Source organism: Rattus norvegicus, chromosome 2 (genome assembly GCF_036323735.1).
Source record: "Rattus norvegicus strain BN/NHsdMcwi chromosome 2, GRCr8, whole genome shotgun sequence".
Classification (NCBI taxonomy): Eukaryota; Metazoa; Chordata; class Mammalia; order Rodentia; family Muridae; genus Rattus; species Rattus norvegicus.
The window spans coordinates 1,859,923-1,875,174 of NC_086020.1; the positions used below are offsets into that span (position 1 = coordinate 1,859,923).

The following is a 15,252-nucleotide window of genomic DNA, read 5'->3' on the forward strand; positions in this document are numbered from 1 at the left end:
TCTCAGGTTGGCCTCAAACCTCATAATGGAGGATGATCTTGAATCTCTGATCCTTTTGACCTGACTGACCTGTGCTGAGATAGTGGGTGTGCAGCATCACACCCTACCCATTTGATGGGAACTGAACCGAGAGTGCAGGCTGACCAGGCACTCTACTAGCTGAGCCACAGTCTTTCTGGTGACCTTAGTTAGTAAGGGTCGAAGGGCAAACTACTTAGACAACTGTTAAATAGTCTGTTTGTTCACACCATCAGACTTCTCTTTAAATTTTTAAAATTGTGTTTACGCACATGGGTCATATGCCTACACACGGTTGCATGCAGTGCCCATGGAATACCCTGGACCCGAGTACCTGCAGTTGTGAGCTGTCATGTGAGTGCTGGGAAATGAACATGGGTCCTCTGGAAGAAGAGCCAATGATCTCAACCAGGGAGCCATCCCTCTGCCCCCCTCTCCTTACCTTCTTGCAGGAGTGTTTTATACTGTCTTCTCGACACAGTCCCACAGGATAAGTACAGTAATAACTATTTATATCACAGAAGAGAAAATAATTTCCAAATCTGCCTTAAGTGAGGCAAAGTCACCTTAGAAGACATACTTTTCCCCTTTCTTACACTTTTCATGCAAGATCCATTTTCTGTACACGAATCATATGAGTAGTTACAGTAAAAATCGCTGTGCTTTTTCTGAAGACATCTAATAAATAAGGTTAGTGTTTTAGTGTTCATTGTGGCTTTGGTGCTGGGACAGTTCTTGGAGCCATATTCAGAGGAAGTGTGAACTGGAGTGAAGTTGCTGTGAAGGATGCTTCTGGTGATAACCTCACGATGAAATTACTGTTCTGCTGCTCCCAAGGAAAATTCAGCTGAATTAGCTAGCCACTTGCAACAGAAAAAACAAACAAACAAACAAACAAACAAAAATTAGAGCAAGAAGCATTTGCACTGAGGCTCCGGGGTCTTGAGGCTGCGGTGGGTCCCAAGTGTTTTAGTGTTTATTTGACATGAAGGTTACAGCCCCAGAGAGATGAGTTTACTACTTAGGATTCTCATTTCAGTAGCAACATTTCATTAGAAACAGTCTTTGACAGTTTCCTTTTGGTGTCCATGCATGCGGTACCTGTGTCTCTGTGTGTGCCTGCGCATGTGTGAGCATGTGCAGGCACACACAGACATTCATGCATGGCTCACAATTGTGTGGAGATGCATGTGTGTGCAGACTAGAGAAGAACTTTGAGGGTCATTCCTTAGGCACTATCCACCTTTTAAAAATTATTCATTTGTTCTGCCTACGTGTGCATGCTTTGACACTGTGGTAGTCAGAACACAAATTCAGAGTCAGCTCTCTGCTAATCCCCCTTGATGGGGTCTAGGAATTGAGCTCTGGTCATCAGGCTTCTGAGGTAAGTGCCTTTAACCTGCTGAGCACTCTATCCAGCTCCCTTTCAAATCATTTCCAGGCACACCTCCCCCTGACCCAGTACTCAGCAGCTAAGCCAGGATTGATTGCTGGGTGAGAGGCTCTTGGAGTTGCCTTCCTTCTTATGGGACTACACATCTGGGACTGACAGACACCATGACTGTTTTTGTTCAGTGTGTATTCATTCTAGGGATCAAACTCAGGTGCTTATGCTTGAATAGCCACTCCTCACACTGAACCATATTCCCAGCTCTTCCTTCAATTTTGCAGTTCTGGGACTTGAACACAAGTCCTCATGAAGGTTAGCTAAGTAAGTCCTTCATGAATGAGCAACACCCATAGGCACAGTAATTCTTTCATTACACCTTCCAGGTACTTGTGAAGTCAGGAACAAGGCAGAAAACACTTGCAGCAGTGGTCTTGGAAGATACAAGCCCTCGGTCTTCATTTTCTAAGCTGTAGATTGACATGGTAGTGCTGACTTTTTAGGGTTGTCATGAGAATTAACCAAGGCCATGTGTTGTTCCTGCCATGTAACTATCTTGTGGTAGAACTCCTTTATGTAAGGACTTGGTTGCTTTATTTCATTTTATTCTCTCTCTGTGTGTGCATGTATGTGTACGTATATGTTTACATGCTACATGTGAATATGTATGTCTATGTATGGTGTGTGTGTATGTAAATAATCTATGTTTATGCTGTATATGAAATTGTGTGTCTGCATGTTCATGATGTGTATGTATGTCTGTATTTGCGCATCATGTGTGTGTTTGTATGTGTTTGTGTGTGATGTGTGTGTCTGTGTATGGTATGTGTGTATGATGTGTGTATGTGCATGATGTGTGTGCTTGTGTGTGTCTGTATGGTGTGTTTATATGCATATGGTGTGTGCATGTTGTGTGTGAGTATGTGGTGTTTGTATGGTATGTGAATACTGCATTGAGGCCACTTGTGTGTGCATGATATTTATGTGGGGTGTGTGTATGGTATGTGTGTAGGACATGTATGGTATGTGTTTTTGTATGATTTATGTGTGCACGTAGCAGGGTGCACATGCAGAGATTGGGAGGAGATCCTCCCATTACCAGTTCTCTCCTTTTACATGGGTTCCTGAAACTGAACTCGGATTTCAAGGGAAGGGATTTATTTACCTTTCGAGACTTCTCTGGACCTCTTTATAAGTACTTTTTAAATGGAGGGTTTTCCAAATTACTGTTTTGGGTTTTTCCCCCTTTGTTTTTCTTATCTTTTTGTAGGGGAATTTGGTGGGGAAAATTCTGTAGCTTTCTTGTTTTTTAACTTTTCCAAACATCCATATTGTTCTTCAGATATTGCCATAGGCTGAATGGGCTTCAGGACTTGTTCCATTCGATGAGGTTTTGAGCACAAGATGTGTTTTCAATTACTCCTGTGGAAGGCTCTTCTGAATACTTTGAAGACCCTGGGATTGAACTCTTGCTTTGATAGATTTTATTTTATTTTTGAGGTAGATTTTGGCACATACCAATCTCCTTTGCCTGGAAGATTCTGTGATCTCTACATAGTTTTCTTACATCTGTTATAGTAATATTAATATTAGTCACTGGAAATGATATCAGAGGAATAATATCTTTACAGTGTGAAATATTTCTGCTCTCTTCATTCCCTCCAGGATGTTCACTTTGGGTGTGACAGAGTGTTCTACCTGGCATGCAAGAATGGCATGGTGCAACTGCATTACTAAAATGAACAAATGTACATTTAGTTAATCTGAGATTTCTTAAACTGTCACTTCATAGAGCAAAGAGGTTATGTGTGGGAGCTGTATTGGATTTGGGCCTGGGTGCTTTGTCACTGTGTGGCACAAGAAGTTCACATTCACAGAATGTTGTCAGCCTGAACAAGACCCTTCTGGGTCTCCAACAAGGTTTGACCCCTGCTGAGCCCTGCCCTTGCATGTGGAAGCCTTTTGTCCCCAACTGGGAACAGTCCTGCCAGGTACTTCTCACCTGAGTCAGAATTAGGCTGGCCTTCCTGGTTATTTCCCTAATTTATTCAGACCACATAGTCGGTCCTTTGTTAAGGAAGTCTCAGCCAGGGTTCCCCACTGTGCTTGACAGATACCTGCTAAGTGGTGTTCTTTGGATATATAGTTTGGTCAATAAAGAAACCAGAAGCTCTCTTCCTCTTCTGGCTTGACACGAATAACCTGTGTGTGTGTGCTTCTTTCATCCCACAGGCTTTCGCCTGATTCTCGGTACCATGTCGGTGCTGGCGCCGACAGTTATGGCCGGAAGATCTGAGTAATGATGGGTACCGTTTTTTGTTGTTGTTGCTGTTGTTAGGGTTGTTGTTGTTGTTGTCTTCGTCGTCATTGTTGCTCTGTGTATTTTTGGTGTCAGGGAAAGGCTGTTGTGTTCTCACTGGGGAGGAGGGTGTTATCTAGAACTGAGTTAGATAGTATGTCGAAGGTTTTTGTTGATGAGGAATTTCCTTTGGGTTGGAAGGACCACAGGAATGGAAACTGAGTGTCAGTGGTAGGAGAGCTGGCCCTAGTCTGGGCTGCATCCTGGGAGAGGGATGGCAGCTTGGAAGTTGCTTCAGAAAAGGATGGAAACATTGTATCTGTAGCCAGGAAGCAGAGAAAGATGGGTGTTGTTTCTAAGCTTTCTTTCTTCTTTGTATGCAGTGCAAGCCTGAGCCCAGGGAATGGTGGTGTCTATATTTAGGGTGGGTCTTCCCTCCTTAATTAATCTAATCAAGATACTTTATCAGAGACATGCCTGGTGACTGTTTCCTGGATGGTTATAGATAGCATCAGATTGACAGCTAATAGTATGCATCACAGCTGGTCCCTGGATGCTTTAACATGGAATGGTGTGTGTTGAGTTGGTGCAGAGGTGACAGTTGTTGATCAAGAACTTTGGATTTAGCTGGAGCTTTTAATTTATGGAGCTAGAGTCCACAGGAACAGTATGTGTGTAATTCACCACATGTCAGTGAAGACAGAGAGGATAGAGAATAACTAGATATACGAAAATGGGTTGAAGAAAACTGCTTAAGTGTCCTTGAATACTACATATGAAGGAGGATACACTATGCCATCGTGAAAGCATTAGGCATTCTCTTAACTCTGCAGTACAGGGGTGAATTTGGAATACCCCAAGTACATCAGTGTCCCCATGGGAATGGGGAAAAAGTAACATACAACCAAACATCGGAGGCCAGAATCAGTGGCCTTACACTTTCAGAGAATGTATCCTTAAGGAAGACTGAGGATTGAACTTTGTCCCCCCAGGAAGGAATCACCTCATTTCTTATTTTGTTATCATTTTGGTAAGGCTGAATAGTCAAATCCCTTGTTGTAAAGATGTCATTCTGCTGGTTGATGTTTTACCCTTGTTGGATGGTATGTTTGAGAAGCCTTCTGGTTTTCTGTCTGAACAGGAAACTGGAGACCTTGCAGCTGGGCAACACTGACCTGATCCTCTTTGTACTGCTCCCCAACCTGTGGAGAGCTCCTCTCCTAGCTGGCACTCTCTCTTTCTCTTTGGGGAGGTTGGGAGGTCATGACTCCTGTACAGGTTTTGGCAGTGCAACTGAGGGCTTACCTTCAGAACCAGTGTGGAGGACTCTTGGGAAACTTGTCTCTGGGAATGTGAGGCCCTTTCCCTTTGGAAAAGAGTCAGACAGAGGGGATCTCTAAGGAGAGGCTCTTCAGGGCCTATGAAGTTGCCTCTTAGTGATTCTGTGTGGAATTCTGTAGCCCTGACAAGGGGTTCATGTGTGGCAGATTTCAAGCAGCTCAACTCTTCCAGAATGTACTTTGGGATCATAAACTATATTAAAAGGAAGTTTTGTTGTTTTCTCCCCTGTTATTTGCCTCTTTTAGTGGGGATGAGGAAATTAAAAACTCGCCATCTGAAGTGAGTGCTTCGCCAAAAGGTGACACAGAAAAGACATAGAGCAAATAAGGCACTACATGTGCAGATCTCCAGGTTAAAAGTCAGGATCTCCCATCACAGCCTCCTCAATTCTCCCCAGACCTCCTCCCCACTGCCTTCTGATCTCCACATGCAGACATCCCTTTTTTTTTTTTTTAATTAACTTGAGTATTTCTTATATACATTTCGAGTGTTATTCCCTTTCCCGGTTTCCCCCTCCCCCCTCCCCTTCCTTATGGGTGTTCCCCTCCCAACCCTCCCCCCATTGCCGCCCTCCCCCCATAGACTAGTTCACTGGGGGTTCAGTCTTAGCAGGACCCAGGGCTTCCCCTTCCACTGGTGCTCTTACTAGGATATTCATTGCTACCTATGGGGTCAGAGTCCAGGGTCAGTCCATGTATAGTCTTTAGGTAGTGGCTTAGTCCCTGGAAGCTCTGGTTGCTTGACATTGTTGTACTTTTGGGGTCTCGAGCCCCTTCAAGCTCTTCCAGTTCTTTCTCTGATTCCTTCAATAGGGGACCTATTCTCAATTCAGTGGTTTGCTGCTGGCATTCGCCTCTGTATTTGCTGTATTCTGGCTGTGTCTCTCAGGAGCGATCTACATCCGGCTCCTGTCGGTCTGCACTTCTTTGCTTCATCCATCTTGTCTAATTGGGTGGCTGTATATGTATGGGCCACATGTGGGGCAGGCTCTAAATGGGTGTTCCTTAAGTCTCTGTTTTAATCTTTGCCTCTCCCTTCCCTGCCAAGGGTATTCTTTTTCCTCATTTAAAGAAGGAGTGAAGCATTCACATTTTGATCATCCGTCTTGAGTTTCGTTTGTTCTAGGGATCTAGGGTAATTCAAGCATTTGGGCTAATAGCCACTTATCAATGAGTGCATACCATGTATGTCTTTCTGTGATTGGGTTAGCTCACTCAGGATGATATTTTCCAGTTCCAACCATTTGCCTACGAATTTCATAAACTCGTTGTTTTTGATAGCTGAGTAATATTCCATTGTGTAGATGTACCACATTTTCTGTATCCATTCCTCTGTTGAAGGGCATCTGGGTTCTTTCCATTTTCTGGCTATTATAAATAAGGCTGCGATGAACATAGTGGAGCACGTGTCTCTTTTATATGTTGAGGCATCTTTTGGGTATATGCCCAAGAGAGGTATAGCTGGATCCTCAGGCAGTTCAATGTCCAATTTTCTGAGGAACCTCCAGACTGATTTCCAGAATGGTTTTACCAGTCTGCAATCCCACCAACAATGGAGGAGTGTTCCTCTTTCTCCACATCCTCGCCAGCATCTGCTGTCACCTGAGTTTTTGATCTTAGCCATTCTCACTGGTGTGAGGTGAAATCTCAGGGTTGTTTTGATTTGCATTTCCCTTATGACTAAAGATGTTGAACATTTCTTTAGGTGTTTCTCAGCCATTCGGCATTCCTCAGCTGTGAATTCTTTGTTTAGCTCTGAACCCCATTTTTTAATAGGGTTATTTGTTTCCCTGCGGTCTAACTTCTTGAGTTCTTTGTATATTTTGGATATAAGGCCTCTATCTGTTGTAGGATTGGTAAAGATCTTTTCCCAATCTGTTGGTTGCCGTTTTGTCCTAACCACAGTGTCCTTTGCCTTACAGAAGCTTTGCAGTTTTATGAGATCCCATTTGTCGATTCTTGATCTTAGAGCATAAGCCATTGGTGTTTTGTTCAGGAAATTTTTTCCAGTGCCCATGTGTTCCAGATGTTTCCCTAGTTTTTCTTCTATTAGTTTGAGTGTGTCTGGTTTGATGTGGAGGTCCTTGATCCACTTGGACTTAAGCTTTGTACAGGGTGATAAGCATGGATCAATCTGCATTCTTCTACATGTTGCCCTCCAGTTGAACCAGCACCATTTGCTGAAAATGCTATCTTTTTTCCATTGGATGGTTTTGGCTCCTTTGTCAAAAATCAAGTGACCATAGGTGTGTGGGTTCATTTCTGGGTCTTCAATTCTATTCCATTGGTCTATCTGTCTGTCCCTGTACCAATACCATGCAGTTTTTATCACTATTGCTCTGTAATACTGCTTGAGTTCAGGGATAGTGATTCCCCCTGAAGTCCTTTTATGGTTGAGGATAGCTTTAGCTATCCTGACATCCCTTATCATATAGAATTTCTCTATATTTAGAGCCTTGGTTCTCCCTTATCTTGTGAAGTTGATTGTCGCCACCATACCAGGAGCTTCCACAGTTGGTTATTTAAGGATGAGATTATTAGTTCGGCTTTTTATCTCCTACTTGAACTTTGTTGTGACTGAAATAAAGCTTTGGCAGCCTCTGGCCCTACCCTGACTGATGATGGATGACGCATGTTCTTCATGTTCCTGAGTTGGAAACTTAGAGGTTTTGACCTTTCTGGGGAGGGTCAAGCCCCGCAGATGACATACTTGAGGACTACAGCTGCAACAAATGTAGAATGTGGGGACTGAATTCATGAACTTTTTTTTTGAAAAACAAGGAAGGTAAGCAGACTCTTCCATTTAGATAATACAGAGGAGCTACAGAGTTTTTTTTTTCTTGAAACCATATTAATATCTGCATTTCTTTGTCTTATTACCCAAACCTCAAAGCTGTACTTTAGCATTACGTGTCAGAAAGGTAAAAGTAACATTTGAGATGTTCTAGAACAAGGCAGAAAAAAACACAAGGACACATTCGTTCCTTGTATTCAGTTTTGAGGTTCTTGCTGTGTCAGTTTTTCTTGTTTAGCAAAATGAAGAGGTAATGATACCAATAAGTGATTTCTTTTTCTTCTTGTCAACAACCTTCTTTATAAAGCGAGTATTCGTAAGAGAAATGTCTCCCCAGCTCCCTATTAAATTGTAAAGCATATTTGATCTAGTGAGAGAAGCCAACTACAGAGTCTAAGACAGTGGAGCATCCCTTAACTAATTCTTTGGTGGAAGATGGTGGTAATGGCAGAAAAGGTCCCTTTGAAACTCAGTAAATGAAATATCAGGGAGTAATTGCACAGTCACCCTGGTGTTAATTCAGACTCTAACTCTCATCTACGTCTGCTTTGGCTCCCACAGTGTTTATCTTCATTCATTGGCTGCCACTGTGATGCTACCCTACCCACTCTGATGTCCTGGACACTCTCCTTTTCCTGTGGCCTCTGCCACCATGCCTGTCCCCAGTCACTCTCCTAAAATTCCAGTCCAGGCTGTTTCTCTCTCCTATAATTCAGGCTCTTGGGGCATAGTTTTTTGGCTCTGTCCTGACTGCAGCATCAAACATAATGTGGTTTAGTGGGTAGCCAACCCCGATGAATTAATATTCAGATGGGTTAGTGAGTGGAGGCCAAAGCCAAACCAGACAACCAACAGGAGCCAAATACATACTGGAAAACCAACATAGTGGGTGCTGAAGGATGGAAGGGGTTCCGCAGGGAATCACAGGAGGCAGTGCTTGCTGGTAAGGATTTTCTTGGGGCAGGGAAATATGGACACAGCATCAAAGCACTTAGTAGGAGTGGGGACCCTTAAACACTGTGTAGAGGGCTTAGCGGAGCTGAGCCTGGGAAGGGAGATTGGGTCAGAGCAGGTGTCCTGGAATGGCTTGTTTGGTAGAGTTCAGATGACTGTCTATTGCAGGGGATGAGCTGTTGGGTCTGGCTGGCTTCCACCATTAATCATTGCCTGACCTTAAGCAAGCCCTTGGGTCTCTTTCTTCATCTGCAATGTGACAAGATAACTCGGGTTGTAAAGAGATTGAAAAGGAAAGGGAGTTTGGCTGTGAAATCAGTAAGGATGCCTTTTGATCAGCTGCTTCCTTACTGAGTGTTGCCTGCAGTAGGCAATGGGTGGATGCATAGATGGATGGATGCATGTCTTGCTGGATGCACGGATGTTGGATTCATGGATGGATGGATGGATGCATTGCTGACTGGCTGGATGCATGCTGCATGGATGCATAGATGGATGGATAGATGCATGCTGGATGGATGCATAGATGGATGGATGGATGCATGCATAGATGGATGGATGCATAGATGGATGGATGGATGCATGGCTTGCTGAATGCATGCTGGATGGATGCAAAGATGGATGGATGTATGGATGTTGGATGCATGGATGGATAGATGGATACATGGCTTGCTGGATGCATGGGTGGGTGTATGCATGGATGCTAATATGATATATGGATATGAAAGCCGTTCAGACACAAAATAAAAACTGAGGGTATAGGAATGAGCAAGTCAATTTTGGTCCTTGTCCAGAACTCTCAAAGAGTTTGGACTGGAGAAGTTTACAACCTTACCACTTTTAAATACACTGTTATAATGTTATTTGTTGAGAATTTCATACATTGATACAGTATATTTCAGTATATCCACTTGAATAATCCCTTGAATACAGAGAAGCCTACTCATGAGTGAGGGGACACCACTGCAGTATGGTCCACTCACTAGGGACCATACCCCTAAAGAAAACCCTCCCCTAGCAGTTCTCAAGTGACAGAATCTTCTCAGCTGCAGGCAGGGGCTTCAGTGCCCTACCACATCCGTGCGGGAATGTTGACTGGTTTGCTCTTCTGCTGGACACCAACTGCACTGAGTTTGTAAGTTCAACGACCATATCATGAGAACATGTCATTGTTTTGATCCAACTCCTTCCGACCTTTGGCTCTTAAACTCTTTCCAACTCTTTGGCTCTTTTCTTTCCAATATTCCCTGAGCCTTGAGGAAACTTGATACGGTGGGAGCTTCTGTGGCTGAGCTCTCCACAGAGAGTTCATTCTCAATACTCGGACTAGTTACGAATGTGTATTAACTACCATCCACTGTATAAAGATGCTCCCCCAATGACCACCGAGAGCTGTGTTAATCTTTGAGCTTGTAACTGGTATAGTTTGATACTATATATCCATTTAAGAAAATAGTAGTTATGGTTCACTCCCACGGCTTATGAGCCTCTCTGCCATGGTTTCCTGACCAGATTTACAATGCCAGGCAAAAGTTTCCTCTTGTAGTGCAGACCTTGAATCCACCCAGAAAATGATTGGTGATCCTCAATGCATTCCTGCCATTTATGGAGCACCCATGAGTACATCTTGCCAGGGCTTTTGTTATGTAGCCCTGAGTAGTCACAGTGGAGTGAGAATAGTCTGCATAGCAACTTCTAGCATCATAAAGCTAGCAGGGGTGGAAGCTTCCTGCTAAGTACTGTGCAGGCAGGTCTGTGTGATGTCTTCAAGTTCTTTGACCTACTTGTGTGGTGTCATCAGCTATAGGATCTTACCATCACATTCTGATGGGTAGCCCTGAGCAATGAGAATTGACAACTCTGGTATCATCTCTGTGACATCCTCGACCAACAACTTGAGAGCAAGGTGTCCTACATCTAGCTCTGGACTTTTTGAGAACTTGTAGCCAATGGAAGGAGAATTACCCACCTTGTAACATTCATTGTATGTTGGCAAGTAGCTTTTCATATGGCTTTTGTATTTTAATGTTCATGGACGTTTTACCTACTTGTATGTCTGTGTGAGGCAGTCAGAAGTCCTGCAACTGAAGTTACAAGCAGGGGTGAATTACCATGGGCGAGTAGGTGCTGGGAATTGAACCCAGGACCTCTGGAAGAGCAGCTTGTGCCCTTAACTGTCCGTCTCTCTGGCCCTTCATATGGCTTTTTCAAATATCCTTGGTGTTAGTTAGTGCTTCTTCATCCTCTTCCCTGCAATCCTAAAGATTTTAAACCAGTGTTTCATTTATGCATTATGTAACTATTGATCTACATTGGTAGAAAAGATTAAAAAAAACACATGGTTTACAAAATTATATTTGTAATTTGAAGACGGAATTCTAAAGGCGATTATGTTCAAAACGAACATGGGGAAATCCTAAAAAGGATCTGGTCTCCGCCCCCTTGTTGGAACACCTTACCTGTGTTCTGATTTTCTTCTTTTGTTTATTTCTTTGTTTTTCGGGTGTCTGCAATTCCTCTTTGTCCACAGCTGAACACTTTCCAGGCCGTTCTGGCATCCGATGAATGTGATTCCTATGCCCTCTTTCTCTATCCTCCCAATGGTCTTCAGTTTTTGGAACTCACCCCAAAGAATCCTACAGTGTCCAGCCGCAGCTTCCTGCTAAGGTGGGATTCTGCCAAGGGGAAGCAGATGATGTGAAGAGAAAAGCCCTGTATTTCAGCCTGACTAACAGTGAGCAGTCGGTGAAGAATCTCTACCAGTGAGTAATGTGGAGTGTGTGACTGTGCTATGCACTGGAAGGACATTTAGGAGGGACACTATCTCTAGTGGCCAGAAACCATTTGATAATAACCTCTGGTGGCTTCTAAGAAAGGCGCTGGTTGAAAACCAAGAGCTAAGCTGGACCTCTGGAGCTTCAGGCTGTCCAATATTTAAAAGATTCTTTCTTTTTCCTGCACTATCTGTCAGGCATAGAAACCAGAACCAGCAGTGATTATATGTTTTTGCAGAACTACTGGGGCTTGCTGTGAAAAACATTGTTCTTGGGGCTACATAAAAATATCCAGTCATAACTAACTGCCTCAGTGGGCGCTTTTCAGGTTAATGATTTCTGGAGAGGAGGCATCATGATTCAGTCTTTCAAACAGGTATTGTTAAGGATTAAATTATGAGTAGTATAATGGGGCGGAGGTAGATGAGGCTTTTATTCGTCTCAGGTTTCTCCTGGCACCATCACCAGAAATCATGCTGACTGGTTTACCCACAGCGTTGCCAGAGACAAATCCATTTCTTAGTCTCCCCAGTGGGTTATTCTGCTAGTGCTGCAATAGGCTATTCCGCAGGTATCTGTCCAGTAGGCGCTCCTAAGAGACTATTGACTTCAGGTGGGCTCTTTTGTCTTTGTATTTTGCAATACTAGCTTAGCCCACAGTAGTTATGTTGTGGCTTCCCATAGTTGCTTCTCAGTCAAACTAGATCATGGGCAGATAGAGTGAAAGAGGAAAAATTTGCCGATCACTTTATCTGCAGAGCATTGTGATAAAACCCTTGCAGATATTATCTTAATTAAAACTTTCTCAACTTATAGGTGGTAAGTATAACTATCTTCCCAGTTTTACCAATAGTCTTACCGAAATTATGAAAGGTGCTTATGTCAGAAGTAAATGGCCGAGCCATAGTCAATACATCTCTGAAGTATGGATACAGGGGTGATCTCTTATGCAGAGTAGATAGGGTGTTTCTTACTTGGATTTCACGTTACCTGGTTGTTTGTATTTTGGTTCATTTTATCAGTCACTCCGGTTACACTCACTCTGCCCCTCTCCTGCAATTTTGATATTTCTGGAAAGCATCAAAGGAGGCAATGAAGAACCAGAGTGAATGGATGATAGTGTCTTGTGTGTGGTGTGTGTGTGTGTGTGTGTGTGTGTGTGTGTGTGTGCAAGCGTGCTTGCACGTGCGTGCATGTGCATGCATGTGTGTGTGAGCAGGTGTATGAAGGCCTTTATGGCTCTAGTAGGGAAACACAACTTTCTCCTCACATGCTTTTTGCACACACACACACACACAGGCACAGACACACAGGCACACACATGCACACGCACGGCTTCTTATGGCTATGCAGGTACCAATTCTCATTCTAATACTCTGTGATTCTTGGTCCTTCCCAGATGCTGTTGGTGTCCAGGTGCTCTGCCTTTAAAAATCATAGTATTTCAAGCACTCAGCCCTATTTCCAAGGGCTCTACATACAAGTGTCCCCTCCTGTTCTGTGATCCGTACTGAGTCTTGGTTTCCATCTCACCTGCTCTGTAGTGTAGACTCTAGAACAGACTTAGCAGTTGGCCTCTATCCTTTCTCCTCTAACCTCTTACCCTCTAGCTTAAAGACTCTTTCTCCCCAGGTTGTACCTAGAGCCCCTTGGAAGGAGGGCTGAGTGCTTGAAATACTACAATTTTTAAGACACAGGCGTGCGCCAGAAAGGAGCAGCGTGAGACATGACCAGAGTGATTGACAGATTTGGTGTGCCTCACCCTTAATAAAATGAGACAAACTACAGACAATGGAATAACATAAAATGCAAGTCAGAATTATCCTACCACTACTCTGAGTGACAACTCTGCTACCTCCCCTTTCAGCGTGGGCTTTGCCTCCCATTCAGTGTTTCCATACTTAACACTGTCTCTTAGGCTTCTTTTCCTGTCAGTATCATTGTCTTAAGGGTTGAAACATTGCATCACACATGCCCAGAGGACAACATTTGTAAACTAAAGTAGCTCAGGATCATGGTCCTAGCTCCCTCTGGATGCTTTGCTGTGCCCCTCCAAGGAGAAGAACATTTTCCTAGTCCTGGAATCTCTTCCTCCAACAGAGGTCATACATTATTCATGTTTGCAGGCCTCTTCTGAAACGTATGCATATTCAGGTAGGGAAGAGAGTAGTTCCTGGGAAGGGATTAGTCACAGGCAGGCCAGCATGTCTGTTCTGTTTTGTGATACAGTTTTTCTTTCTAGGAGACAAATTCAATCTGTGAGCATTCATAAACGACCTCAGTGTGGAGGGTAAATTAACTGTTTAGATTCCCACCAGGCGATGTGGCAAATGCCAGGATATTGATTTATGTCTCATTAGAAGGCATTTATTTTGCTCCACTCTTGCATGTTTTGTATTTTCTTACTCTTTGAAGCTTTGAAGCTGTCCACTTCCAAACTCAAGAGGTTTCCCAGCTGCAATACCCTGCTGTGGGATGGGCTGGGGCTCCAGGGTCTCTTCTTACTGATTGGTTTCAGTTTTTAAAATTACATTACTGTGTGGGAGTTGGGGATTGGAGGCAGCTGGTGGGGAGGTGTCTGGGTCGGAATCCAGTTTGTCAGAGTTTGTGCTCTCTCCCACCACGTGGATTCTGGTTATAGCTCTAAGCTCTTGTAGGTAAGTGGCTTTCCCTGCTAAGTCATTTTTTCAGCCTGGAGTTTTGTCTTCTGTGGTGTGTTTTATTTGCAACCCTAATTTCTATATGCACCAACTGAGGGCAAGAGTTGAAGCTCTGCTGGTAGAACATTGCCTTGAGGACACAAAGACCAGAGTTTTGACCTTGGTGCCACACAAACAGGGTTTAGTATCACACCTGGTATCCCAGTGTTTGGGAGGTGCAGGCAGGAGGAATAGAAGCTCAAGGTTATCATCAGCTACATGAGAGTGTGTCTCAAAAAATGAAAAGAAACCTTAGCAACTGAATATAACAAATCACAGAAGGGACGAACACTGACCTGATTGGGGAGGAGAGGGTTTATTTGGTTTACTGTCCTGGGTCACACAGTGCATTAGGGGAGCCAAGGCAGGAACTAAAGCAAGACAGGAACCTAGAAGGAGGCAGGAACTGGAGCAGAAGCCATGGAGGAACATTATTATTGACTTGGTTCCTCTGTCTTACTCAGCCTGATTTCTTAGACAACCAGAGATGGTACCCTAGGGTGGTATCACCCATAGTGAACTGCTCTTCCTCCCACCAATCATTAACCAAGAAGACGCCCCTCCCCCAGACTTGCCTTCAGGCCTGTGTGATTGAGGCAATCTCTTCTCAGGTCTGCATCAGGGTAGCAGAATCCAGCCAGTACAGCAGAGTATCATGAATACACTTGGGTACAGGTAGTGGCTAGTGGACAGTGCACAAAATGAAAGAGAGATAGAGAACTGAAGAAAACCTCAACTCTCTTCATTATTGCAGTAGAAACCTAGACTAGAATGATGAATACTTGCCCCAGTGAACAAAGATCTCGTTATATGATTCAGTGAATGTTAATACCTCTTTTTAGCCATTCCCTCTTATTCTTGATTGTTGACTTTTGAGTAAATTACATAGTCTGGAATAATTTGAGCTTTGGTATTTCATGCAAACACAGGATTGATATCATTGGCTAGGTCCCGTTTTCCAGAGTCATTTTTTTTCTCCATCTTTAT

The 15,252-nt window shown here is 43.6% G+C and overlaps 1 long non-coding RNA gene and 1 pseudogene across 3 annotated transcripts in view; both read left to right on the forward strand.

Moving 5' to 3' along the window:
- Window positions 1–15,252, forward strand: part of LOC134485543 (polyubiquitin-like) — a 192,056-nt pseudogene that overhangs the window by 39,803 nt on the left and 137,001 nt on the right.
- Window positions 1–15,252, forward strand: part of LOC134478874 (uncharacterized) — a 95,717-nt gene that overhangs the window by 19,110 nt on the left and 61,355 nt on the right. Inside the window, exon 3 of one of the 3 annotated variants that reach the window (XR_010063675.1) lies at window positions 2,748–3,603. The exons of the other annotated variants lie outside the window; for them this stretch is intronic. This is a non-coding gene — a long non-coding RNA (uncharacterized LOC134478874). Of the gene's footprint in view, window positions 1–2,747; window positions 3,604–15,252 lie in introns of those variants that run through there. 3 annotated transcript variants of the gene reach the window in all.